The sequence below is a fragment of the Haliotis rufescens genome, unplaced genomic scaffold (genome assembly GCF_023055435.1).
Source record: "Haliotis rufescens isolate VD_foot unplaced genomic scaffold, xgHalRufe1.0.p SCAF_16, whole genome shotgun sequence".
NCBI classification, from domain to species: domain Eukaryota; kingdom Metazoa; phylum Mollusca; class Gastropoda; order Lepetellida; family Haliotidae; genus Haliotis; species Haliotis rufescens.
The window spans coordinates 22,455,044-22,470,068 of NW_025963846.1; positions in this window are offsets into that span (position 1 = coordinate 22,455,044).

Here is a 15,025-nt window from a genome sequence, read left to right on the forward strand (position 1 = left end):
CAGTATGGGGACAATGTGTGAAGCCCATTTCTGGTGACCCGCACCGTGATAGTGCTGAAAGCGGCGTAAAATCTTAAATCACTCACTCACATATAAATAAATATGAAGAAATGATCTCATGGTTACTTTTTGTGTCAAACAGTATCTGGTAAACAGGCAGTCTGACAAATCGTCGAGCGTTGTTTTTTTTCCGATGATCACCGTTATGTCCCGCAGTTTATATTTGTCCTTGAACGAACGCTTCTTCTATCGTAATCCGACGTTATTATCACCAACATAATATTGCTGGGGACATGTATGTAGCTTGAGGGATGTTACTAATTACCAGCGATTCATTAATCCGGACGTTCGATTATCTGGACGATTTCAGATGGAGCGCTACAGTCCGGAATAAAGGGGTTTCGTAGAAGCTGAAATTGTACATCGGTGTACTGCGTCTGCTGGTTATTATGACCGCGTTGGGGGCGGTGGGGTAGCCTAGTGGTTAAAGCGTTCTCTTGTCACGCCAAAGGCCCGGATTCGATTCGCCCATTTCTGGTGGCCCCCGCCGTGATATTGCTGGAATATAGCTAAAAGCGGCGTAAAAACATACTCACTCACTATGACCTCGTTGCACACGTGATTTTAATTTTGAAATATTACTTCAGTAATACTTCGCACACTCACTCACTCACCCTCATTCCCACCCTGCCTCACTTACTCAAGAGACCCACTCACCCAGACCAACTCAGTGTCACTCACCCAAACACCCTCCCTCCCTCCTTCGCTCACTCGCTCACTCACTCACTCTCCCTAGTCACCCCCTCCCTCACCCAGTCATACACTCACCTACTCACTCATTCAATTCCCCCCACCCATCCACCATCACCCCTCCAACCCACTCTCTCACCCACCTAGACCAACTCACTCACTCACCAACTCTACCTCCCATCCACATACCCACCCTCACTCATTCCCTCACTCACCCACTCACTCACTCACCCTCCCTCACTCCCTCACTCACTCAGCCCTCCCTCACTCCCTCACCCCCTCACCCTCCCTCCCTCACTCACTCACCCTCACTCCCTCACCTTCCCTCACTCCCTCCCTCACCCTCCCTCACTCACTCACTCTCCCTCACTCCATCCCTCACTCACTCACTCTACCTCTCTCACTCACTCAACCACCAAACCAATACAAATATGGATCATTATCAAAACAGAATATTTGGTGTACACGACATCATCTGTTTGGTATATTTGCCTTTTATTAGGACAATCAATGATCCGACATGTCAGATACCCCGACACACCCAGCTACTGTGTGTCTGACATCAAGATACGAGGGAATTCGCTGCTACTTCACAGATCTTTCACTCAACTCTCTATAAACCTGCATGCAAGATGTCATAACATAGTTCATTCATATTTATGACAATCTATATACGTAAACGTAGGTTTAGTTGCGGATTTGGGAGTCCTGAAGTAGTGGTCTGGCTCCATAATCGTAAAGGTCGTGTTTCTATTTCCACGACACTCATAAACAGCTGTACAATACGCACAAACGACATAATAAAATATAAAGTAACAGACCGAAATGAAAAACGACCTTTAACATTTCCCGTTTAATCAGAAATTATAAAAAACGGTTTCGAAGATGTTTACAAAGTAATGAGTATGTAATAAAGTTATCAATGGCTCTAAAATTGCCATCTTTTCAGGATAATAACGAAAGATATTTTCGATCAGTTTAAGACCCTTTAGCAAACATCCATATCATTGAACTATTTCATAAACTGATACGTGACGTTTATGCTCAAACTGTAATCTTAACCATTCTTTATATGTCGATGCCGATAAATATGCAACTGTTTGCGTGATGAAATAAAGAATCGTTTGGGCAAACCAAAAAGATGTTAATCCTGAAACGGAACATGCTTCTTTGATAACATCTCCCTTTAACACATATGCAAGCCTTGTCTGGTTGCAATTTAGTCTCGATTAAAAGTGCCACACAAATTTCACGATCCAATTTCCTGCAGTAGAATAGAATAACATGACATGCATGCTATTTACACTCGACCAGAAAATACCGGCCACTCCACGATGAACTGGTATCGTGCTGTCTGTGTTTACATAATGGAACGAAAACAAGCATGCATGTCCGCCATTTTGTTTACAATCTGGGAGGGACATGCGTAAACAATAGCAAGAAAGACACTGACAAGCTCGTTAAATATTATAAGATGTAAACTCGTTGACGAAGTATAATTAACGGCTATATTTATTTCAACATATTATAAACAGTGGTGGTATTGTGTAAACTACATTCCTAAACAGCGGTTAATGATATTTGAGCATTTTAATCTAACCTCCGACCATCGTCTTGCTCAACAGGAAGCGCCGGAAATTGTATTGTGAGTTTTAAGGTTTCTTACCATGAAGCGCAGCGTTCAGTTAGGTAACTATAACAACATATGCATATGTTTCCTTCGGTTTTATTGTTTCCAAAACAATTGAAAAATAATTAAGAGTTCTTTGCAACATATTACGTTTTGTGAAAGAAACGCCATGTTGTTTGAAAGGCGGTGGATGGTTAAAAAAAATGGACATCAGAGAATGATCAATCTCGATTATCTCCCGATTCCATTTAGCGTTACAGGCAAAATGGTGTTTTATTATATGAAGGGGTCATTGAAAATCAGTGATGTTACCAGGTGTTCGCGAAAAGGGTCTTGTTAACGTTGTGTTCTACAAACCCCCCCCACCCCCCACCCCCCCCACCCCCCAGCCCCACCACCCCACACACACACACCCCCACCCCCACCCCCACCCCCACCCCCACCCCCACTCACACAAACTTAAAAAAAGGTTTTTATTGGTGCCAAAACCCATCTTCCCGAGGCGAGGGAGTTAACTGACTTTAAAAGTCCAGTTTCCCAGGCAAGGGAGTTAACTGACTTTAAAAGTCCAGTTTCCACCCTTGCCGAACTAGGCTGGAATTACTGGACTCGATAGTTGCGCCACCAGTGGCTATTACCAATTCTAAGCCTCTCCTATGGTCCAATCAGGTTCCACCTCTCGTATCACTTGCGTTTGCTTCACACAAAATGGTTGCGCCCAGTCAGGACGATCTGATCGATAATCAAGATCTTTATTGTGATAAAACGGGTCTTACATCGCGAAATGCATCAAATCACGTGAGGACCTTGATTAAAAACATCCGAGACCATATAATTATATGGTCTCTGAAAACATAAAGGATTTGGAAAATATCTGTTGACAACGAGTTGGCGGTGCACATGCTTTGCAAATCCTGCAATCGATCGAAATCTGCACGACATTTTACGAACCGGATTTTGATTTCGGTGCGCGATTTTGATTGGACTATGCATAGACTCGTTAGTCCATACAAAACGTAACTCCATAATACCAGCCTAGTTAGGCAAGGGTGGAAACTGGACTTTTATAGTCAGTTAAATCCTTTGCCTCGGGAAGATGCCTAAAACCATACCCGGCAATACTCCAGACAAACGACGTCGGCCTGTGAACGATCGAGTTTGGACCAGACAAACCAGTGGTCAGGATCATGACCAATGTTCACTGGTCCTCGCTGTCGACCAAGTCATCAAGTATGACCACCAAATGCCAGCGGTAACCTGTTTCTGGGTCAATTGTATGCACGCATGCGTAGTATTGAGCAAAATCTTCTGAACTAGTTCTAGTGTTGGTTCGCGCAGCTAGGTTAGCGAATTTACTCGTTTAGGTAGACAGAACCCAGTCAACTATTTGTTGTCATATCACTGACGTATGGAATTCTTTGAGAATAATATTCTCGTATTGAAACAACTTGTTTATATGACATGTAATTGTAGACATGTGAGGCTTGGAATCTCTACTCACTTGTTCCAAAAAATGTGCAATTATTTTATCGACCAGGAGTGACATGTTTCTTATCATTCGTGAGCAACGCCGAGGCAACCCGGAAAGCGAGTCTTCTTGTAGGTTACGGAAAGGGGCGAGTGGTGACAATTGGTACCTTTTTTAATTGAAAATTCATTAATAATCCCTGCTTTTATCTTGCTATTTAATATATTTAATATAAAAACGGATGATTGTTTTTTAAGTTTTTCACTTACAACTGATTCTAAAAAATGGTCACCCACACTGCATCCATATGAACCACATATTAAGGCAAATTCTGAAGCGGTTATATGCTTGTCTCTAGCGTTGCAACGGTCACATGGCCAGGGCGGTGCTTCCATTGGTACCTTTCTCTGATAACTGCATACTCTCAAAGCAATTCACAGAAGAAAAAAAGAGTTTGTTTGAACTCATCATTATTCACATCTTCCCGAGGCAAGAGAGTAAACTGTCTATTAAAGTCCAGTTTCCACCCTTGCCGAACTAGGCTGGTATTATGGAGTTACATTTTGGCTGGACTAACGAGTCTATGCATAGTCGAATCAAAATCGCGCAACGAAATCAAAATCCGGTTCGTAAACTGTCGTGCAGATTTCGGTCGATTGCAGGATTTGTAATGCTAACCCTCTAGCCCGTTGTCAACAGATATTTTCCAAATCTTTTCATGTTTTTAATCAAGGTGCTCACGTGATTTGATGCATTTCGCGATGTAAGACCCATTTTATCATAATATAGATGTTGGTTATCGATCAGATCGTCTTGACAGGGCGCCGCCATTTTGTTTGAAACAAGTGATACGAGAGGTGGAATCTGATTGGTCGATAGGAGAGGCATAGAAGGGACATAACTCGTAATAGCCACTGGTGGCGCTACGATCGAGCCCAGGAATTTCAGTCTATTTCGGCAAGGGTGGAAACTGGAGTTTTAAAGTCAGTTAACTCTCTTGCCTCGGGGAGATGCATTATTCATTGAAGCTGCACTGTGTTCCACCATGTTTCAGTATTGTTTCAATATCCTGGGTAGAATAGGTCTTCAGAAACCCATGCTTGCCGTAAAAGGCGACTTTGCTTGTCGTAGGAGGCGACTATCGGGATCGGGTGGTCAGGCTCGCTGACTTGGTTGATGCATGTCATCGATCCCAATTGCGTGGATTGATGCTCATGATATTAATCACTGGATTGTCTGGCCCCGACTAGATTATTTTACAGTGCGGCTTTAAACAACAAATAAACAAACAAACTTAACTCAGTTTCGTCAATTCAATAACAAAATATATATATGCTGCTTGTATGACACTATCCCTTTCAACGATCGAGTCTTATGGAACATGCCCTTGAAGCTCTCTGCTTTATCTCTGTCACCGCACAGTGAGTGAGTGAGTGAGTTGGGTTTAACGCCGCTTTTAACAATATTCCAGTTATATCGCGGCGTGTCAGCTTAATGTGGGAGGAAAGCCCGAAGTGATGCAGGTCTCAGACGGTTACCACTTCGGTGAAACCCACGAGCACGGGTATGGTGCTGACAAACCTAGAAACATAATCGGGGCGAACCGGGATTCGAACCCACAATCATAGGTTTCTGGCGTGTCAAGGGGACGCAACTCTGCACAGCGAATCGCGGCGCCTTAGACGACTGGGCCACCCGTGCCCCCGTCACCGCACAGACCTCAAGTGACAAATCCAGGAAAAGCGAGATATAAAATACCTCATCATGTTTTCACAATCAAAAGTCTATTTTATCCAGTAAACGAGCATACATGTTTTAACAACACTTGCATTTTGTTTACCCCTGTAAATATTTCTGTACGGTTATCGAAACAGCAACTTCCTTGACACGAAGACGACGTGGAAGCGGCTAGCCTTGCTCCAAGGCTGTACTGAAAGAAAAGTCCATGGATGTGTAGTAATTCTATCCTCCTAATAGGCAAGTCTAGATATGTGGATAGCAGTAAGGACTCCAGTCTCTTATAGGGACAACTTGTTCCTATTATTTACATAATCTAGAAATTATGATTTAAACAAATAATTATTGCCTAAGAGACTTGTGCAAATCTAGAAGCGCCTTCCTCTTACAGTTCCCACACGAGAAGAAAGCAGATCTTGGTGCTGCATCGTACCTTTCAACAAAAAAGTTGTAGCTGACAACCCCACCCTCCCAGAACCCCTATGTAGATTTCTCATCGGTTGTTTTATCGCAGAAGGTCAGCGACTGACCAATCAACAGGCCGATTGTGGGCTCACAGGAAACAGCTGTGGGATCATTAGAATTGTTGCCTTACGTAATCGTCATGAAATTCGAACTATGCTGAACGTTGTACGCGGTAGAGCCGACTGTCTGGTGTAGAGCAATCAGCACAGATAGAAGTTAAGTGTCGAACTTTTTCATCTGAAATTTATCTGAATTCTGAAACACTTTTAGCCTTTACCTTGATACTAACAGTGACATTGGCATTGGCAAGATATGACATGGATTGTGAAGTGTTTAAAAGATGCCGTGCGTATTTGCAAAAACATTTAAGATATTCAACAGTTCAACAGTCTTTTAATCGCTTTTATTTTTCAAGAAATATCTACATGTGTTGAGGGGTGGGATGGGGTGGGGTGGGGTGGGGTGGGGTGGACTAGGAGTGGGTTGTACTTGTGGTTTAAAGCGTTCGAGCAACACGCCAAAGACCGGGGTTCGATTCTCCACATGGGTACAATGTGTGAAGCCAATTCCTGTTTTCCCCCTTAATGCCGAGCGCCAGGCAGGGCAACAACAAGTACCATATTTTAACGTCTTTCGGTATGACGCGCAGAGGATCGAACCATCGACCTTCACATGAAAAGACGCCGAAATGTCGTTCGATGGTGACATGTTATCCAAATGTCCTTAAAGGACAAGGAATGATAAGAACCATGTTTGGCCCACTAGAATTATTAAGTTAAAAAAAAAAAAAAAATATTATCATCAGGCATTTCGTTCTTTCCTGTTGGCATTTATCGCTTTTAGACCTACTGACAACAAAGAAGAGTGACATATTTTTCATTCAAAATTAGGTTATTAATTGGATCTTTCTCGTTTCTGCCATTCTGCTTTACTTGTGTTTTCTTGACGTCAAAACGGTGAAAGTGATAAAAAAATAAAGATGGCTAAAATTTTAAGTCATATAGACACTTCCAACTTCCTTAACATTTTCGGAAATTTTCAAAATTCTAACATATTGCTAAATGTGTGGGCTAAAATGTTCCCTGTCGCTTTGCGCCTATTTTGTCTTGGCAAAGAAAGAAATAGAAGAACAGGAAAATGCCTACATCGGATGGGTTGAGGGGATCTTCAAGACTCCACATATTTGACCGTCACTTTGGCATCTCCAGCTCTAATTTTAGATTAGTTTCAATTAGACACATGTGTTTTAGGCAGGCGATAAACTGACCTCCAAGTAACCCTTCTTATCATGGTCCTCAGAGACAAAAATATCAACGCGAGAACCAGGGTCCTGTTCAACAAAGCGATCTTAGTGCTATGATTGTCGTAAGCCAGTGTTAAAGTATGGGAGTTACGATCATCTCAGCGATAAGATTGCTTTGGGGAACGGGGCCTCGTTTGCAGTATAAGGTTTGTGGGCTGGTCCGAACAATTGAAACACTCTTTCTGAAACGTATTGGGAAAGCGAATGAAGCCTGTTTTACCTAACAGTGTACTAGTGAGTTGGTTTTTAACTGATGACATCAATCACTGGATTGTCTGGTCCAGACTCGATTATTTACAGAATGCCGTCATATAGCTGGAATGTTGCTGAGTGCTGTTTCTACTTGATAGAGACCGCCTCCGCGGTCTAGTGGTAGAGAGTGGTTCGATCCCCGACCGCGTCATACCAAAAGACGTTAAAAGATGGTACTTGTTGTTACCCTGTCTGGCGCTCGGCATTAAGGGGCTAAAACAAGGACTGGTCGGCTCGGAGTCAGTATACTGTGTCTTAGTGGGGCATGGTATCTCAGTGGGCTAGCACTATAAATCGGCATCAGTCCGGACTAGTACAAGCAGCCACACAAACACACACACGTACATGCACGTCGCTATATAAGTGCAATAATCTTGGATGCGACCCCATTTCACCTCACCTCACCTTCTACTTGATAGTCTGGTTCAAAGCCACTTTGAACAGCATTCCAGTTATATCACGGCGTGTCAGCTTGAATTTGGAGGGAAGGTTGATGTGACGCAGGTCTCCGGCTTTGGTGTGTTGGATTAAGTTGGGAATCATATTGTTTTACGCCGCAGTATTATATGATAGGCCTCTTTTAACCAGAGGCTAATAGCGTGAGCAACAATGATCAGTGATCAACAGGGTACGGGGTCAAAAAGTCTAATCACTCACCGGAAACAACCGTGGCTGCCTGTACTAGTCCGGACTAGTGCCCGGCTTTATAGAGCTAGGCCACTGATATACCGTGCCACATTTTAACACGGATACCACACTCAGACACAGTATACTAGCTCCAAACCGACCAGCCCTTGTGTCACCCACTAATGCCTAGCGCCAGGCAGACAACACAGCATGCCTTGTCACACATTGGAAACACCCAATCCCATTCATGGATCCCATCGAGCGATACCCAAAGACTGGAAGACCTAAAGAATCACGTGATCTGATTACTTAACACTGGATTTACATTTCTGCACACGACAACAGCTTTATAACTATCTGATTGGACATATGTGTGGGGAACCCAGTGATGTTAAAATAGCACGATAGTTTGAAGTTCCGTTTTGGGAATAAGCAGTGCTTGGCACGAGCCCCCGATGGCTACCTATAAAGGCGGCGCTGACGTATACGAGCGGGTGAATCCAACGGAAGACCACCATTCAATCATTCAAGTGTGACACGGAAGGTAGCACCATAACTGGATGTTTCAGTAGAGATAGACACACTCTCGTGGTTCGTGGGTTTCACCAAAGTGGTAAACATCTATGATCTGTATAATTTCTGGCTTTCACACACGCCGTGAAATAACTGAAATACTGCTGAAACGGGGCTTAAACCCAACTCACTCACTCACTCAAGATCAAGACGTACGATTCCGGTAATTGACAACTATCATGGAGGCGTCAATAAAATTAGCCAAGACAGACAGCTTGCCTGGGTCTTTAAAATACAACTGACAAAAACCATTTCCATAATCGTAAAAATGTATGCTAAAAGCAGAGTCCATGGTACTATTTCAACTTCGTGAGCCCGTGTTAATGAATTACAGTAAACTACGGTTATAACGAACACGCTTATAACGAACTGACCGATGTAACGAACTTATTTTTTAGTCCCGGCCATTTGTTGTATATATGCTGTATATCTGCTTATAACGAACTACGGTTATAGCGAACTAAAATTAGTGGTCCCTTTGAGTTCGTTATAACCGTAGTTTACTGTAATGTCAAATAGTGTAATATCAGATGATCGCGAAGCCATATTGTGGGAGCGTCAGTAATGATGCCAACACGCCAAACGAATGATGTTGGTCGTAATTATCGATGACTATAGAGGGATATTGCGCTGTTGCATTGCTATCGCGTTAGCTGAAACACAATTGTGACACTACTGCGATAATAGTAAACTACAGCAACAGTATTGCGACCGATTTATAAGTGCCTCTACACCATCCTACAACGTATTGGATTATCCGACAGGAAGTTTGTGCGTAACACGTTCACCGGTACCAAATCGTAGATTCATCAGATTACTCACGCTAGGTAATGTGAGTATTGTGATAATACTGCTAAATAAACTGTCTCTCTTCAAGTAATGTGCATGTTAAGATCTTAGTTCTCGTTAACACTAAACAAAGATCTGAGGACATCCCATTACGGGTCACGTCAGGATGGCCTTTCATCCGACCAATCAGAGCGCCGCTTACCAGATCATGAAAGTGACAGTCGGAATATGTTTTCTAATCATGCAACCTCGAAAACGTTAACTCGGGGTATTCAGAACGATAGTTACGGCCCGTACGACTGATTCCGTCAAAGTCATCGTCTATTTCTCGCTTCCGTGGGATAAACATACAATCTCAACCTGCCATACAATTTTAACCATATATAAGACATTCCAGAATGTTTGTTTAGTTTTCAAAATTTTAATCGATAACTGTGTCAACATATTTTTCAAGCATAGTCTGAAATGGAAGTCGCCGGGTTGAAACGAGTGCCGTAAGGCTCGAGAAAGCTGCTTTCTAATTGGCTGATGTCGAATTATTGTTAGTAATTTCAGTGGTCGGTCAAAGTTCGCGAAAGGTCGTTCTGACGTGACCCGTAATGGGATGTCCTCAGATCGTTAGCGGCAGCGAGAACTTAGATCTGATTTTAATGAAATTGTTTTCCACTGAGCCATCGGGGCAGGTGATGAAAGGTTGTTCAATCTTACTCGTCACAATTTCAGTTTATGTTCATGCTGCAAACAGAACCGGAACTAAGAATGGGTTACGACAGCAGTAGCTGACAAAAATCGCTGCAAAGAAGGACCTGCCCCCACGAGCAGCTGACAAGGCTAAGAGATGCAGCTCTGCACAGCTCCATGCATCTTCCCGAGGCAAGAGAGTTAACTGACTTTAAAAGTCCAGTTTCCCAGGCAAGGGAGTTAACTGACTTTAAAAGTCCAGTTTCCACCCTTGCCGAACTAGGCTGGAATTACTGTACACGATCGTAGTGCCACCAGTGGCTATTACCAGTTATGTCCCTTTTAAGCCTCTCGTATGGACCAATCAGATTCCACCTCTCTCATCACTTGCGTTTGCTTCACACATAATGGTGGCGCCCAGTCAGGACGATCTGATCGATAATCAAGATCTATATTGTGATAAAACGGGTCTTACATCAAAATGCATCAAATCACTTGAGCACCTTGATTAAAAACATGAAAGGATTTGGAAAATATCTGCTGACAACGAGTTGGCGGTGCACATGCTTTGCAAATCCTGCAATCGACCGAAATCTGCACGACAGTTTACGAACCGGATTTCGATTTCGGTGCGCGATTTTGATTGGACTATGCATGGACTCGTTAGTCCAGCCAAAATGTAACTCCATAATACCAGCCTAGTTCGGCAAGGGTGGAAACTGGACTTTTATAGTCAGTTAACTCTCTTGCCTCGGGAAGATGAGCTCCATGCCACCGCCCACGATAATATTGACTTATATTGGAATATTGCTGAGAGCGGCCTAAAACATCAAACAAAGAAGTATCACAGAAATTAAGGCTGAGGAGTAAACAGTTTAAAACTCCCGGCCTATATTATACTTTCTTCGTAACAGAGACGCCCCGGTAAAGATCCTGGGTAGAATTGGTCTTCAGCAACCCATGCTTGTCGTCAGAGGCAGCTAACGGGATCGGGTGGTCAGACTCGCTGACTGACGTCATCGTATCCCAACTGTGTGGATCGATTATCATGATGTCAGCCATTGTAATGTCTGGTCCTGACACGATTATTTTCAGAACGCCGACATAGAGCTAAAATATTGTTGATAGCAAATAAAAAAAATAAAAAATGAAAAACATAAAAAAGTAACAGAGGCGACACAGATGTATATGATCTTTTTCAAACACGGTGTACCGGTACAAACATATACCATTTAACGCCGAAGCAATATTGAAGGTTTTTGATTCTCAAGTCAGAGGTGAGGTGAAATGGGGTTTAACGTCGCATCCAAGATTATTGCACTTATATAGCGACGTGCATGTACGTGTGTGTGTTTGTGTGGCTGCTTGTACTAGTCCGGACTGATGCCGATTTATAGTGCTAGCTCACTGAGATAACATGCCGCAGTTTAACATGAATACCCCACTCAGACACAGTATACTGACTCCGAGCCGACCAGTCCTTGTTTGAGCCCCTTAATGCAGAGCGCCAGACAGGGTAACAACAAGTACCATCTTTTAACGTCTTTTGGTATGACGCGGTCGGGGATCGAACCCCGGACCTTCCGCTCTCCGGGCGGACGCTCTAACACTAGACCACGGAGGCGGTCTTCTCAAGTCAGAGAGTGGAGTCAGTCTTTAATTTTTATGATGCTGGCTAGCCCATGTACATACCGTAGGCGTCTGTCTCCAACAACAAAAGTTTGAAAAGCGAATGGATGTTTCTTTGGCTTTTACTTCTGCAGGTACCATTAATATGATGGATGTCGAAAATCAGAGAGTCAAGAAACGGGAAGTCATCGACATTTTGAAGATTGGAAAAAACCCGCTACGGACTTAATGTGAACAGAAGTTATGGACCTCTCGCGGTTGTGAGTCACGTGCTGTCAAAATTTGATGAAGGGGCAGCCACTCTTTGAAATTTGAACAGCCTTTTCAAGCTTTTAGTAATATTAGGGAAATATATTTACCAACCACTCCGTTTCATGTGAAGTTTAACACAATATCACTGCCTTTATGTTATTAGATATAATGTTTGAAAAAGGCCATTAAAATCCACAATTATGATGATTCACTTCTGTCTGGTTGGACCTCTACTTCTTATTGATGACTATATGTCGAGTTCATGTCTCCAATAATAACTCTACATCCAGGAAACCCCATGGCCATCAATTACAATGGTGTAAAGACATTTACAGTTCTCATCGTTACAAGACCATGATGTTTAGTGAGCATAAAATGCCATTTTTGCACAGGCAGGTTCAAAAACGAAAAAGACAGTCGATCCTGATCGGTTACAGCCCAGACTTGGCACTGTCTGATTTCCGGAAAAAATTATGCAAATGTTGATGTCATCTCTGATGTGGATGATATTTTACAAATTGGATGCACAAAATATATTTATTAATATAGTTACAAACACTGAAAGAATATGCTTCAATTTGAAATTCATCCCCTCCTGTAAAACAATATTAAAGAATAGGCCAAAGTTCTTTTTGTGAAAGTCTGGAAGATTATTCGTGCAATTTGGAAAAAAATCACTTGAAGTAGGTTTCATGCTATATTATCGCGGTAGTTAATTTATAATGGATCGTAACGGCGCACACGTACTAACCTCTTAAATATGTCATACGGAAAGTGTCTCTTATTTTTTGTTCAACTTTTATGACACATCAATTAGGAGTGATCGATACTGATTTTCTTTATCGAACTCGGTAAACAAAGTACCTGTCGTTAGCGACTCAAGGGCGGGTAACTCCATATTATCGCGATATGGCTACTTTGTGGTGTGATATGTGCAATCTCATTAAAATCAGATCTTAGTTCTCGCTACCGCTAAACAAACTAAGAGAACTAAGGTTTGATTTTAATGAGATTGAATTCCACTTCAAAAACATTCCAGAAACTAACATAAGAAAGGTAACGCGTGTACACTTGCGACTTGCCGTGACATACGGCAATGATTCCTGTATTCGATCCAGCAATGAAATTTCGTGCTTACATTTGCATAAGTAAACAGTCGACAGGGATGTTTGGATTACGAGATGTATCGATGTCGCGATAATATAGTGTCATACTATAAACCATAACTGTCATGGCATCTATTAAAGTTATTGTTTAATTACAGAAAACTCTCGGTTTAAGATGAAATAAAATAACTGAGCCACTAAATCCTGCGGTTTAAGGATGACCCCAATTTTTGATTAAACGAAAGACTCTGTAGAATATTGCCACACGCCAGTCTTCCTACATACCGTGAAGATATAGGTCTTCATCAACCCATGCTTGTCGTAAGAGGCGACTATGGGGATCGGGTGGTCAGGCTCCCTGACTAGGTTGATGCATGTCATCGTATCCCAGTTACGTGGACCGATGCTCATCATGTCAATCACTGGATAGTCTGGTGCAGATTCGATTATTACAGGCCACCGTCATATAGCTGAAGTGCGGCGTAAAACAACAAACCAAACCAATCCTACATACGTGTTTGGTTTTATCTTCCTATCACATTAAAAGGATTAAAGGTTAACTTCCAGGGACAAGAGCACCTTTGAGCTTTCTACTCCACTCAACAACCAAAACATTATGGAAGCATCTTGCCTCATTACAGAATCAGTAGGTGTGGTCAAAGTATCACAACTGATTTTACAAGTTAATCTTGTATACACACAACCCATTCCATCACCCACACCTCTACACATCACCCACACCTATACACACAACCCATTCCATCACCCACACCTCTACACACAACCCATTCCATATATTCCTCTACACAACACCCACACCTCTACAGATCACCCACACCTCTACACAACACCCACACCTATACACACAACCCATTCCATCACCCACACCTCTACACATCACCCACACCTATACACACAACCCATTCCATCACCCACACCTCTACACATCACCCACACCTATACACACAACCCATTCCATCACCCACACCTCTACACATCACCCACACCTATACACACAACCCATTCCATCACCCACACCTCTACACATCACCCACACCTATACACACAACCCATTCCATCACCCACACCTCTACACATCACCCACACCTATACACACAACCCATTCCATCACCCACACCTCTACACACAACCCATTCCATATATTCCTCTACACAACACCCACACCTCTACAGATCACCCACACCTCTACACAACACCCACACCTATACACACAACCCATTCCATCACCCACACCTCTACACATCACCCACACCTATACACACAACCCATTCCATCACCCACACCTCTACACATCACCCACACCTCTACACATCACCCACACCTCTACACATCACCCACACCTCTACACAACACCCACACCTATACACACAACCCATTCCATCACCCACACCTCTACACATCACCCACACCTATACACACAACCCATTCCATCACCCACACCTCTACACATCACCCACACCTCTACAGATCACCCACACCTCTACACATCACCCACACCTCTACACATCACCCACACCTCTACACATCACCCACACCTCTACACATCACCCACACCTCTACACATCACCCACACCTTTACACACAACCCATTCCATCACCCACACCTCTACACATCACCTACACCTCTACACATCACCCACACCTCTACACATCACCCACACCTCTACACATCACCCACACCTCTACAGATCACCCACACCTCTACACACAACCCATTCCATCACCCACACCTCTACACACAA